Here is a 13,776-nt window from a genome sequence, read left to right on the forward strand (position 1 = left end):
TTCGAAACTCTTACTACATTACTGTAAGAATCACTGAGTTTATTAGCAACTATCACTACATTACTGTTAGCATCATCTTGAGTTCATTTGCAATTCTTACGACATCACTGTAGCATCATTTTGAGATCATTAGCAATTCTTCTGACATCACTGTCGCATTTTTTTGAGGTTCGTAGCAACTCTTCCTACATTAGTGTCAGCATCACTTTGAGGTTGTTTGAAACTTTCACTCCATTACTGTTAGCATCATTTTGAGTTCATAAGCAATTCTTACTACATCACTGTCGCATTAAATTGAGTTCATTAGCAATTCTTCTGGCATCACTGTCGCATTATTTTGATGTTTGTAGCAACTCTTACTACATTACTGTTGCATTATTTAAACGTTCGTAGCAACTCTGACTACATTCCTGTCAGCATCACTTTGAGTTTATTCGCAACTTTCACTCCATTAATGTTAGCATCATTTTGAGTTGATTAGCAATTCTTACTAAATCACTGTCGCATCATTTTGAGATCTTTAGCAATTCTTCTGACATCACTGTCGCATTATTTTGAGGTTCGGAGCAACTCTTACTACATTACTGTCAGCATCACTTTGAGGTTGTTTGAAACGTTCACTCCATTACTGTTAGCATCATTTTGAGTTTATTAGCAATTCTTCTGGCATCACTGTCGCATTATTTTGATGTTTGTATCAACTCTTGCTACATTACTGTTGCATTATTTAAACGTTCGTAGCAACTCTGACTACATTCCTGTCAGCATCACTTTGAGTTTATTAGCAACTTTCACTCCATTAATGTTAGCGTCATTTTGAGTTGATTAGCAATTCTTACTAAATCACTGTCGCATCATTTTGAGATCTTTAGCAATTCTTCTGACATCACTGTCGCATTATTTTGAGGTTCGGAGCAACTCTTACTACATTACTGTCAGCATCACTTTGAGGTTGTTCGAAACGTTCACTCCATTACTGTTAGCATCATTTTGAGTTTATTAGCAATTCTTACTAAATCACTGTCGCATCATTTTGAGATCTTTAGCAATTCATTTGACATCACAGTCGCAATATTTTGAGGTTCGTAGCAAGTTTTTCTACATTCCTGTCGCATTATTTTGAGGTTCGTAGCAACTCTTTCTACATGACCGTCAGCATCACTTTGAGGTTATTCGAAACTTTCACTCCATTACTGTTAGCACCCTTTTGAGTTCATCAGCAATTCTTACTAAATCACTGTAGCATCATTTTGAGATCATTAGCAATTCTTCTGACATCACTGTCGCATTATTTTGAGGTTCGTAGCAACTCTTCGTACATTACTGTCAGCATCACTTTGAGTTCATTAGCAACTATCACTACATAACTGTTAGAATCGTTTTGAGATCATTAGCAATTCTTCTGACATCACTGTCGCATTATTTCGAGGTTCGTAGCAACTATTAGTACATGACTGTCAGCATCACTTTGAGGTTATTCGAAACATTCACTCCATTACTGTTAGCATCATTTTGAGATCATTAGCAATTCTTCTGACATCACTGTCGCATTATTTTGAGGTTCGTAGCAACTCTTGCTATATGACTGTCAGCATCACTTTGAGGTTATTCGAAACACCTACTACATTACTGTAAGCATCACTGAGTTGATTAGAAACTATCACTCCATTACTGTTAGCATCATTTTGAGTTCATTAGCAATTCTTCCGACATCACTGTCGCAATATTTTGAGGTTCGTAGCAACTTTTACGACATTACTGTCGCATTATTATGAGGTTCGTAGCAACTCTTACTACATGATTGTCAGCATCACTTTGAGGTTGTTCGAAACACTTACTACATCACTGTCAGCATCACTGAGTTTATTAGCAACTATCACTACATTACTGTTAGCATCATTTTGAGTTAATGAGCAATTCTCACGACATCACTGTAGCATTGAATTGAGTTCATTAGCAACTCTTACTAAATGACTGTCAGCATCACTTTGAGGTTGTTCGAAACTCTTACTACATTACTTTAAGCATCACTGAGTTTCTTAGCAACTATCGCTACATTACTGTTAGCATCATCTTGAGTTCATTATCAATTCTTCCGACATCACTGTCGCATTATTTTGAGGTTCGTAGCAACACTTACGACATGACTGTCAGCATCACTTTGAGGTGATTCGAAAGTTTCACTCCATTACTGTTAGCATCATTTTGAGTTCATTAGCGATTCTTACTACATCAGTGTCGCATCATTTTAAGACCTTTAGCAATTCTTCCGACATCACTGTCGCATTATTTTGAGGTTCGTAGCAACTCTTGCTACATGGCTGTCAGCATCACTTTGAGGTTATTCGAAACACTTACTACATTACTGCAAGCATCACTGAGTTGATTAGCAACTATCACTACATTACTTTTAGCATCATTTTAAGTTCATTAGCAATTCTTCCGACATCACTGTCGCAATATTTTGAGGTTCGTAGCAAATTTTGCTACATTACTGTCGCATTATTTTGAGGTTCGTAGCAACTATTAGTACATGACTGTCAGCATCACTTTGATTTGTTCGAAACACTTACTACATCACTGTCAGCATCACTGAGTTGATTAGCAACTATCACTACATTACTGTTAGCATCATTTTGAGTTCATTAGCAATTCTTCCGACATTACTATCGCAATATTTTGAGGTTCATAGCAACACTTACTACATGACTGTCAGCATCACTTTGAGGTTATTTCGAAACTTTCACTCCATTACTGTTAGCATCATTTTGTGTTCTTTAGCAATTCTTACTACATTACTGTCGCATCATTTTGAGATCATTAGCAATTCTTCCGACATCACTGTCGCATTATTTTGAGGTTCGTAGCAACTGTTACTACATGACCTTCAGCATCACTTTGAGGTTATTCGAAACACTTACTACATTACTGTAAGCATCACTGAGTTGATTAGCAACTATCACTACATTACCCTTAGCATCATTTTGAGTTCATTAGCAATTCTTCAGACATCACTGTCGCATCATTTTGAGATCTTTAGCAAGTCTTCCGACATCACTCTCGCATTATTTTGAGGTTCGTAGCAACTCTTACTACATGACTGCTCGCATCACTTTGAGGTTGTTCGAAACACTTACTACATTACTGTAAGCATCACTGACTTGATTAGCAACTATCACTACATTACTGTTAGCATCATTTTAAGTTCATTAGCAATTCTTACTACATCACTGTCGCAATATTTTGAGGTTTGTAGCAACTTTTACTACATTACTGTCGCATTATTTTGATGTTCGTAGCAACTCTTAGTACATGACTGTCGGCATCACTTTGAGGTTATTCGAAACTCTTACTACATTACTGTAAGCATCACTGAGTTGATTAGTAACTATCACTACATTACTGTTAGCATCATTTTCAGTTGTCACGACCCGGCTCACAGATCGTGACATCGAAGGAGGGAAACGCGGAGTCAACGTCACACACAGCTAATAATTTATTATTAACAATGCAAAATCAAAACAAGGCAAACCATAACATACAATGGAGTGTGGTTATCAGTAGTGTCAGTGGTGAGTGCGAGTGTGTGCATGAGTGTACAGGGGGTGTATGTGCGCGGTGTGATGGATGCAGAGAACTAAACAAGACATAACTGAAGAAACACAACCATTGCTCTGACGTGGGCCAGGAGGAGTAAGCGAGAGCCCGTCGGCCAGGTTGGCCGCCTGCTTTATAGCTGGGAGACGCCCGGGCCCAGGTGCTCCCAATTAGTCAGCAGCTCCGCCCCGTAAAGCTCCAACCTGGGAAGGGAAGGAAGTCACAAATGATGCCACGCCCCCATGCCCATGACCATGGGGACGTGACACCCCCCCCCACAAAAACGGGGTCCCAAAAGGAACCCCGACAACAGAGCAAAAAACAAAAACAACTAAAGTGCGCGCCCACAAGCCAGCACGTGTGCCACTACCACTGAACACCAAGGAAAGAGAACAAATCCACCGACAGAAGGACCAAGAGAGACCCACATAACCAACCAGCCAGAAGAGAACCACCACCGATTTTTCTGGAAGCTTGACAAATCCCGAACCAACAACCTTCCCCAGCAACCGGTGCACCTGGGAAGCAAATGAAGAGGCAGGAGGAGGCCAGGAGAGAACAGCAAACAGAACACATGAAGACTCTGGAAAGAATCAGGGAACCCTGGACAACGCGTCTGCCACCACGTTATCCGACCCTTTCACATGCCGAATGTCCAAGCAGTACGACTGCAGGAAGAGGGACCACCTAATCAGGCGCTGGTTTGGACACTGCAGTGAATGAAGGAAAGTCAGGGGGTTATGATCTGTAAAAACAACCAGCGGAGTGCTGCCGCCTACATAAACATCAAAGTGTTTCAAGGCTTAAATCAGAGCTAGCGCCTCCTTCTCAATAACCGAGTAGTTCATTTGGCATGGAGTAAACTTTTTGGAAAAAAAACTGACAGGCCTCTCTACTCCCAGGTCATCAACCTGCATAAGCACAGCTCCTGCTCCGACGTGACTGGCGTCAACAGACATCTGGAACGGTCGGTCCAGCCGTGGTGCCGCCAGGACTGGAGCCCTGCAAAGGAGTGTTTTAACCTGTTCAAATGCGTTGTGGCAGGCTGGCGTCCAGACATACTTGGCAAGTAGGTCAGTGAGAGGTGCCACCACTGTGGAGAAATTCCTGCAGAAACTTCTATAATAACCCACAAGGCCAAGGAACCGCATCAGCTCCTTCTTTGACGTTGGAACTGAATATTTCGACACAGCCTCAACCTTCGCACCCACCGGACGCACCTCACCCTGCCCAACCACTCTGCCAAGGTAGGTCACAGTTGCCCTTGCAAACTCACACTTTGCAAGATTAACTGTGAGCCTAGCCTCTGCTAACCGGCTGAACAACTCACGGACGCGGCCCATGTGAGCTTCCCAGGTGTCAGAGAACACCACAACATCATCTAAATATACGGCGCATCCCTGCATATCACCCACCACACGGTTCATCAAATGTTGAAATGTAGCTGGAGCGTTCCGCAGCCCAAACGGCATTACCGTGTATGAGTATAAACCTGTTGGAGTGATAAACGCTGCAATCTCCCGTGCTCGCGGGGAAAGGGGAATTTGCCAATAACCCTTCAGGAGGTCAAACTTGCTGACAAACTTTGCCGCGCCAACCTGGTCAACACAGTCATCCATCCTAGGAAGGGGAAAGGAGTCCGGCTTAGTCATGGAGTTCACCTTTCTAAAATCAGAGCAAAAACGCAGGGTGTTATCTGACTTTGGTACGAGCAGGCATGGAGAGGACCAGCTAGATGAGCAAGGCTCTGCAATACTATTCTCCAGCATATACTTAACCTCGTGTTCAAGTCGATTGCGTTTTTCAAGGTTAACCCGATAAAACCTCTGCCGAATCGGTTTGGCATCCCCCACATCAATATCATGCTCGGCCAGGTGAGTGCGGCTAGGAGTGTCGCCAAACAAAGAAGGGAAACCGGAGCTGGGTTAGCTCTATCTGGCGTGACTTAGGCAAGTGTGCCAGCAGCCCCCCTAGGTTGCAGAGGGTCTCAGAATTTCTCAATCGGCTGTGCATTAGAGCTTCATCTATGACATCAGTCTCCGCGTTCCCCTCAACTAACGGCCCGGGAGGAGGCACCCCCGACACGGGACCAACCACGCAAACTGACCGCACCACTGGACCCAATCCTGCCACCACTGGGTGGATAGCTGAGTCCCCCAGAGTCACGCGCATGGTAGGGCTTCAACAGGTTGACATGGCACAGTTGGGTTGGCCTGCGGCGCTGCGTTGTTGAAATTATATAGTTCTGGTCAGAGATCTTCTGAAGCACCGTATGTGGGCCGGAGAATTTTGCCTGAAATGGAGAAGAAACCAAAGGAAGAAGGGCCAAAACCTGATCACCCGGGGTTAAGACGCGACGCTCTGTCAGACGATCATACAGACCCTTCATCTTACCCTGGGCCGAGGCCAACTTACTTCTTGCCAGCTCACCAGCAGCATACAGCCTGTGTCTGAACCCATTCACATAATCAAGCAAGTTCTCCGGCGGCTCAGAGTCCCTCCAGCCACTAGACACCGCAGCCAACGGGCCCCTCACCGTGTGCGAGAAAACCAGTTCGTTTGGACTGAACCCAGTACTTTCCTGCGTGGCCTCTCTCGCCGCCAGCATCAACCATGGCAGACCGTCCTCCCAGTCCCTACCCAGCTCTGTGCAATAGGCACGTAGGGCTGACTTCAGCGTCTGATGGAAGCGCTCCAAAGCCCCCTGACTTTGAGCATGGTAGGCGGAGCTCTGATTATGTTGTATTCGGAGCTGCTTTAAAACCTGAGAAAACAGGCGAGACGAGAAATTAGAACCCTGATCCGACTGCACAACCCTTGGGATACCAAACACGGAGATGAACTGGGAAAGGGCCCGAACAACAGCCCGGGTCGTAATTGTACGCAGAGGATAAGCGGCTGGGTAACGGGTACTCTGACACATGACCGTCAAAAGGTATGCTGCCCCCGACTTTGAGCGTGGCAGGGGGCCCACACAATCCACTAGTAGATGTTCAAAGGGCTGACTGATGGCTGGGATGGGACATAATGGCACTGGTTTTAAAACCTGATTTGGCTTATCAGTCAACTGACAGGTATGACAGGTCTTTACAAAAGCAGCCACATCCTTCTTCAACAGAGGCCAGAAGAAATGTCTTACTAACCTGTCGTATGTTTTCCTTACCCCGGCGTGACCTGACTCATCATAGGCTACCTTCAGCACCGACTGCCTGAGAGTCACCGGCACCACAATCTGCCACACAGGGTCGCCTGGTGAACTCCCATCATGCCGCATCCACTTCCTGACCAGCAGTGAATCCTCCAAGAAATACCCACACACACAGTCATCGCACTCACTCGTGGGCCGGACCTTCTCAAATAAACCCGTCAAGGACAGGTCCCCCTGCTGCTGTGCCACCAAATCACTGCGCGTTACTGACCCTGGAAAATCAGCCAAAGGAATAGCGAACTTTTCAGAAATTTCTGCCCCATCCACCTGGCCACCAGTGCTAGCCTTGGCCATGGCTCGTGTCACCGCACAGGCGGAAAAGACATCTGGGAAGTCACGCTCCACATTATCAGGTGTTGACCTCAGCAGCGGCACGGACGCCACGACCAGTGGAGGAATGTCAGGCCACACCTGGGCGCCAACCAAATTGTTCCCCAGGACAACAGACACCCCTGGGATCGGCAATGCCGGTCGCACGGCCAATTCAGCAAAGCCCTGGAACAGGTCACACTCCAACCACACTTTGTGCAGTGGAACCCACAACACATTGAGGTCCATCCCCCTAACAGGTACAGAACAACCTGTATCCGTCTCCTCTGAGAGTGGCAGAACCCCAGCCTGAATGAATGAGTCAACCGCCCCCGTGTCTCTCAACACCCGCACTGAAGTTTTGTGGTCACTCTCCGACAGTGAAACAAAACCGTCACCAATGAATGGTTTGTAAGCTGCCAACTCAGGGGGGTAAGAACACGCCTCCCGCAGGGAAACATTGGGCATCGCTTTAGGTGCTGGTGAAACTGGCACAGCAAGGCCAGCCCCCTTCGGCTTACCCAACACAGCAGTCTTAGGTCTGCCATGAAGCACCGGACAGTCCTGCTTCCAATGTCCCTGTTTTCGGCAGTAATGGCAGGTTGTTTCTCTTTCACCGCCACTGCTCACACGCTTACCAGGGCCAGCAACCGGCAGAGTTTTATCTCGTTGACAAAAATAATTTGCACCACCGGCACCACCCCAACTACCTTGACCCCCCAGCGGGAACTCACCAAACCCGCACCTGTGGGTTAGCACATAATCATCCGCCAGAGCGGCAGCCTCTGCCGCAGTCTCTGCCTTCTGTTCACTGATATATGTCGCAACCCGCGTAGGAACAGAGTTTTTTAATTGCTCCAAGACCACAAGGTTACACAACCCGTCAAAGTCACTCACGTTGGAAGCGGAGCACCAGCGGTTAAAATGACACGTCAACTCACGTGCAAACTCCAAGTGACTTTGCTTAACCCCGCGCTTCCAAGATCTGAACCGCAGCCGGTAAGCCTCGGGAACCAGTTCGTAGGCTTTGAGGACTGCCGACTTCACCGATGCGTAACTACGGGAGTCCGCGTCACTCAGCGATGAATACGCCTCCTGGGCTCTTCCCGTTAACACACACTGCAGCATCAGCGTGCGCGCGGAATCGGGCCAGTTGCGCGCCTCAGCCACCCGCTCAAAAAGCGAAAAGAAAAGCTCCGGATCATGCTCCGAAAATTTTGGCAAAAGCCGCAGGTTGCTCAGCACGTCAAAATCATCCGGAGACTCGAAAAGGTAACCGGACGTCCTAGGGCTAGCCTCGGCGGCACGGAGCTTACCCTCGCCAACCAGCGCCAGTCTCACCCGCTCAACCTCCAGCCGGGCCTGCTCGCCCTGCTGGCGCAACCTCTCCTTTTCGAGCTTGAACTTCTCCTGTTCTAACTGCAGTAGGAGAAGCTCCTTCTGCTGCTCGTACGATAAACTCGACGCCGACGGGTTCAACGGCGACTCAACTTCCGGCAGAACACCCTTGTCCTGCAAACTCGCTCTTAACACGGCCTTCACTCGCTGTTTCTGGCCCCGATCATCAACTTCTACATTATAATGCTCAGCAATCCTACACAGCTGCTCCTTGGTGAACAAATCAAGCAAGTCCCCCGAGGGGCAAGCAAAAAAGTCGTCCACTGACGCCATCTTACTGCGAACCTAAGAACGAAGCGCACAAGTGAAGCCCCAACCGGTGCACTGACTGCCGCAGCGCAAGTGAGCAAGCGAACCCCACTAGCTCACTGCCTAGCCGTGTCTACCTACCTAACTCAACCCTGGTCTTCGTGCAGGTACAGGTGGCGGGTAATTACGCACAGTAAACCAGCGGACGAGTAGAGCAACCAGAAACTGGCGACCCACTCGGACCCATGGACGTGCTCCCGAGCATATAGCTCTAACCACTTTCTCCGCAACACTAAAAGAAAACAACAACCAGGCGAAACCCAAAGGAGCAACGCCTCTTCACCTGGCAGGGGAACACTCGCTCTCCTCAAAAGCGCACACAGCCAACACCAGGAACATTCACTTACCTATAGCCGAGCCGTCATGCCCGCGAACAGGACTCCGCGCCCTCCAACACGACGCGGCCACAGCTGGCACTGCGGCCACCGTAGCTCCAGCGACGTCACAAGTGAAACGCACCCGGAAGAGCGCCGAACACTGCCCGACCACCAGGCAGGACAGACAGACGAGCCACAACCAACAAAACTACAAGGATCCCGGACGAGCCCCCATATGTCACGACCCGGCTCACAGATCGTGACATCGAAGGAGGGAAACGCGGAGTCAACGTCACACACAACTAATAATTTATTATTAACAATGCAAAATCAAAACAAGGCAAACCATAACATACAATGGAGTGTGGTTATCAGTAGTGTCAGTGGTGAGTGCGAGTGTATGCATGAGTGTACAGGTGGTGTATGTGCACGGTATGATGGATGCAGAGAACTAAACAAGACATAACTCAAGAAACAACCATCACTCCGACGTGGGCCAGGAGGAGTGAGCGAGAGCCCGTCGGCCAGGTTGGCCGCCTGCTTTATAGCTGGGAGACGCCCGGGCCCAGGTGCTCCCAATTAGTCAGCAGCTCCGCCCCATAAAGCTCCAACCTGGGAAGGGAAGGAAGTCACAAATGATGCCACGCCCCCATGCCCATGGGGACGTGACACATTTCTTAGGTTAGTAGCAACTCTCACTACATCACTGTCAGCATCATTTTAAGGTTAGTAGCAAGTCTCATGACATGACTGTAGAATCATTTTGAGGTTTTAATCAACTCTCATGACATCACATTAGCATCATTTTGAGATTAGGAGCAAGTCTCACTGCATCACTGTAGCATCATTTTGAGATTAGTAGCAACTCTCATCACACCACTGTAGCATCATTTTGAGATTAGTAGCAAGTCTCACTGCATCACTGTAGCATCATTTCTTAGGTAAGTAGCAACTGTCATTCCATCTATTCAGCATCATTTTGAAATTAGTAGGAACTCTCATTACATCACTTTAGCATCATTTTGAGATTAGTAGCAACTCTCATCACACCATTGTAGCATCATTTCTTAGGTTAGGAGCAACTCTCATTACATCACTGCAGAATCATTTTGAGATGAGTAGCAACTCTCACTACATCACTGCAGCCTCATTTTGAGGTAAGCAGAAATTCTCAGTACATTACTGTCAGCATCATTTTGAGTTTAGTAGCAACTCTCACTACATGACTGAAACATCATTTTTAGGTTAGTAGCAATTTATTACATCACTGTAGCATAATTTCTTAGTTTAGGAGCAACTCTCATTAAATCACTGTAGCATCATTTTGAGGTTCGTAGCAACTCTCACCACATCACTGTAGCATCATTTCTTAGGTTTGTAGCAACTCTCATTTCATCACTTTAGCATAATTTTGAAATTCTTAGCAACTCTCATTCCATCACTTTAGCATCATTTTGAGATGATTAGCAACTGTCATTACATCACTTTAGCATAATTTTGAAATTCTTAGCAACTCTCATTACATCACTTTAGCATCATTTTGAGATGATTAGCAACTCTCATCACATCACTGTAGAATCCTTTCTTAGGTTAGTAGCAACTCTCACTACATCACTGTAGCATCCTTTCTTAGGTTAGTAGCAACTCTCATTACATCACTTCAGCATCATTATGAGGTTCGAAGCAACTCTCACTACATCACTGTTGCATCATTCCTTTGGTTAATAGCAACTCACTACATCACTGTAGCATCATTTCTGAGGTTAGTAGGAACTCTCATTACATCACTTTGGCATCATTTTGAGATGAGTAGCAACTCTCATCACATCACTGGAGCATCATTTCTGAGGTTAGTAGCAACTCTCATTACATCACTTTAGCATCATTTTTAAATTAGTAGGAACTCTCATTACATCACTTTAGCATCATTTTGAGATGAGTAGCAACTCTCATCACACCACTGTAGCATCATTTCTTAGGTTAGTAGCAGCTCTCACTACATCACTGTCAGCATAATTTTAAGGTTAGTAGCAAGTCTCACGACATGACTGTAGAATCATTTTGAGGTTTTAATCAACTCTCATGACATCACATTAGCATCATTTTGAGATGAGTAGCAAGTCTCACTGCATCACTGTAGCATAATTTCTTAGGTAAGTAGCAACTGTCATTACATCTATTCAGCATCATTTTGAAATTAGTAGCAACTCTCATTACATCACTGTAGCATCATTTTGAGATGAGTAGCAACTCTCACTACATCACTGCAGCCTTATTTTGAGGTAAGCAGAAATTCTCAGTACATTACTGTCAGCATCATTTTGAGTTTAGTAGCAACTATCACTACATGACTGTAACATCATTTTTAGGTTAGTAGCAATTTATTACATCACTGTAGCATCATTTCTTAGTTTAGGAGCAACTCTCATTGAGTCACTGTAGCATCATTTTGAGATGAGTAGCAACTCTCGCTACATCACTGTAGCATCATTTCTTTGTTTAGTAGCAACTCTCACTACATCACTGTAGCATAATTTCTTAGGTTAGTAGCAACTGTCATTTCATCACTTTATTATCATTTTGAGATGAGTATTAACTCTCACTACATGACTGACAGCATCATTTTTAGGTTTTTAGCAACTCTCACTACATCGCTGTAGCATTATTTTGAGATTTTTTTCAAATCTTGCTCCATTACTCTCAGCATCATTTTGAGGAAAGGAGCAACTCTCACCACATTACTATCGCATTATTTTAAGTTTTTTTGAAACTCTCATTATATCACTTTTAGCATCATTTTGAGGTTTTTAGCAACTCTCTACACATCACTGGAGCATCATTTCTGAGGTTAGTAGCAACTCTCATTACATCACTTTAGCATCATTTTGAGATGAGTAGCAACTCTCATCACACCACTGTAGCATCATTTCTTAGGTTAGGAGCAACTCTCATGAAGTCACTGTAACATCATTTCTTAGGTTAGTAGCAACTCTCACTACATCACTGTCAGCATCATTTTAAGGTTAGTAGCAAGTCTCACGACATGACTGTAGAATCATTTTGAGGTTTTAATCAACTCTCATGACATCACATTAGCATCATTTTGAGATTAGTAGCAAGTCTCACTGCATCACTGTAGCATAATTTCTTAAGTAAGTAGCAACTCTCATTACATCACTGTAGCATCATTTTGAGATGAGTAGCAACTCTCACTACATCACTGCAGCATCATTTTAAGGTTAGTAGCAATTTATTACATCACTGTAGCATCATTTCTTAGTTTAGGAGCAACTCTCATTAAGTCACTGTAGCATCATTTTGAGGTTTTTAGCAACTCTCTACACATCACTGGAGCATCATTTCTTGGGTTAGTAGCAACTCTAATGACATTACTGTTAGCATCATTATGAGGTTAGTAGCAACTCTCATGACATTACTGTAAGCATCAATATGAGGTTAGTAGCAACTCTCACAACATCACTGTAGCATCATTTTGAGGTTTTAAAAAAATGGTTATCATCCATGGTTAATGACAATAAAGCAATCTTGAATCTAAGCAACTCTCACAAGATTACTGTGAGCATCATTTTAGCATAGTAGCAGCTCTCACCACATCACTGTAGCACCATTTTGAGATGAGTAGCAGCTCTCACAACATGACTGTAGAATCATTTTTAGGTTAGTAGCAATTTATTACATCACTGTAACATCATTTCTTAGGTTAGGAGCAACTCTCATTACATCACTTTAGCATCATTTTGAGATGATTAGCAACTCTCATCACATCACTGTAGAATCCTTTCTTAGGTTAGTAGCAACTCTCACTACATCACTGTAGCATCCTTTCTTAGGTTAGTAGCAACTCTCATTACATCACTTCAGCATCATTATGAGGTTCGTAGCAACTCTCACTACATCACTGTTGCATCATTACTTTGGTTAATAGCAACTCTCACGACATCACTGTAGCATCATTTCTGAGGTTAGTAGGAACTCTCATTACATCACTTTAGCATCATTTTGAGATGAGTAGCAACTCTCATGAAGTCACTGTAGCATCATTTTGAGGTTCGTAGCAACTCTCACTACATCACTTTAGCATCATTTTTAGATTAGTAGCAACTCTCACTACATCACTGTAGCATAATTTCTTTGGTTAGTAGCAACTCTCATTCCATCACTTTAGCATCATTTTTAGATTAGTAGCAACTCTCACCACATCACTGTAGTATCATTTCTTAGGTTAGTAGCAACTCTCATTAGATCACTGCAGCATCATTTTGAGATGAGGAGCAACTCTCACTACATCACTGTGTCATCATTTCTTTGTTTAGTAGCAACTCTCACTACATCACTGTAGCATCATTTCTTAGGTTAGTAGCAACTGTCATTTCATCACTTTATCATCATTTTGAGATGAGTATTAACTCTCACTACATTACTGTGGAATCATTTTGAGATTGTTAGCAAGTCTCACCACATCACTGTAGCATCATTTTGAGATTTTTCGCAACTCTTACTACATTACTCTAGTATCATTTTGAGATTCGTAGCAACTCTCACTACATCACTGACAGCATCATTTTGGGGTTTTTAGCAACTCTCACCACATCACCGAAGCATCATTTTGAGATTTTT

Source organism: Aulostomus chinensis, chromosome 1 (assembly GCF_037954235.1).
Source record: "Aulostomus chinensis isolate RoL2024-O1b breed Wild chromosome 1, RoL_Achi_v1.0, whole genome shotgun sequence".
In the NCBI taxonomy this organism is placed as follows: domain Eukaryota; kingdom Metazoa; phylum Chordata; class Actinopteri; order Syngnathiformes; family Aulostomidae; genus Aulostomus; species Aulostomus chinensis.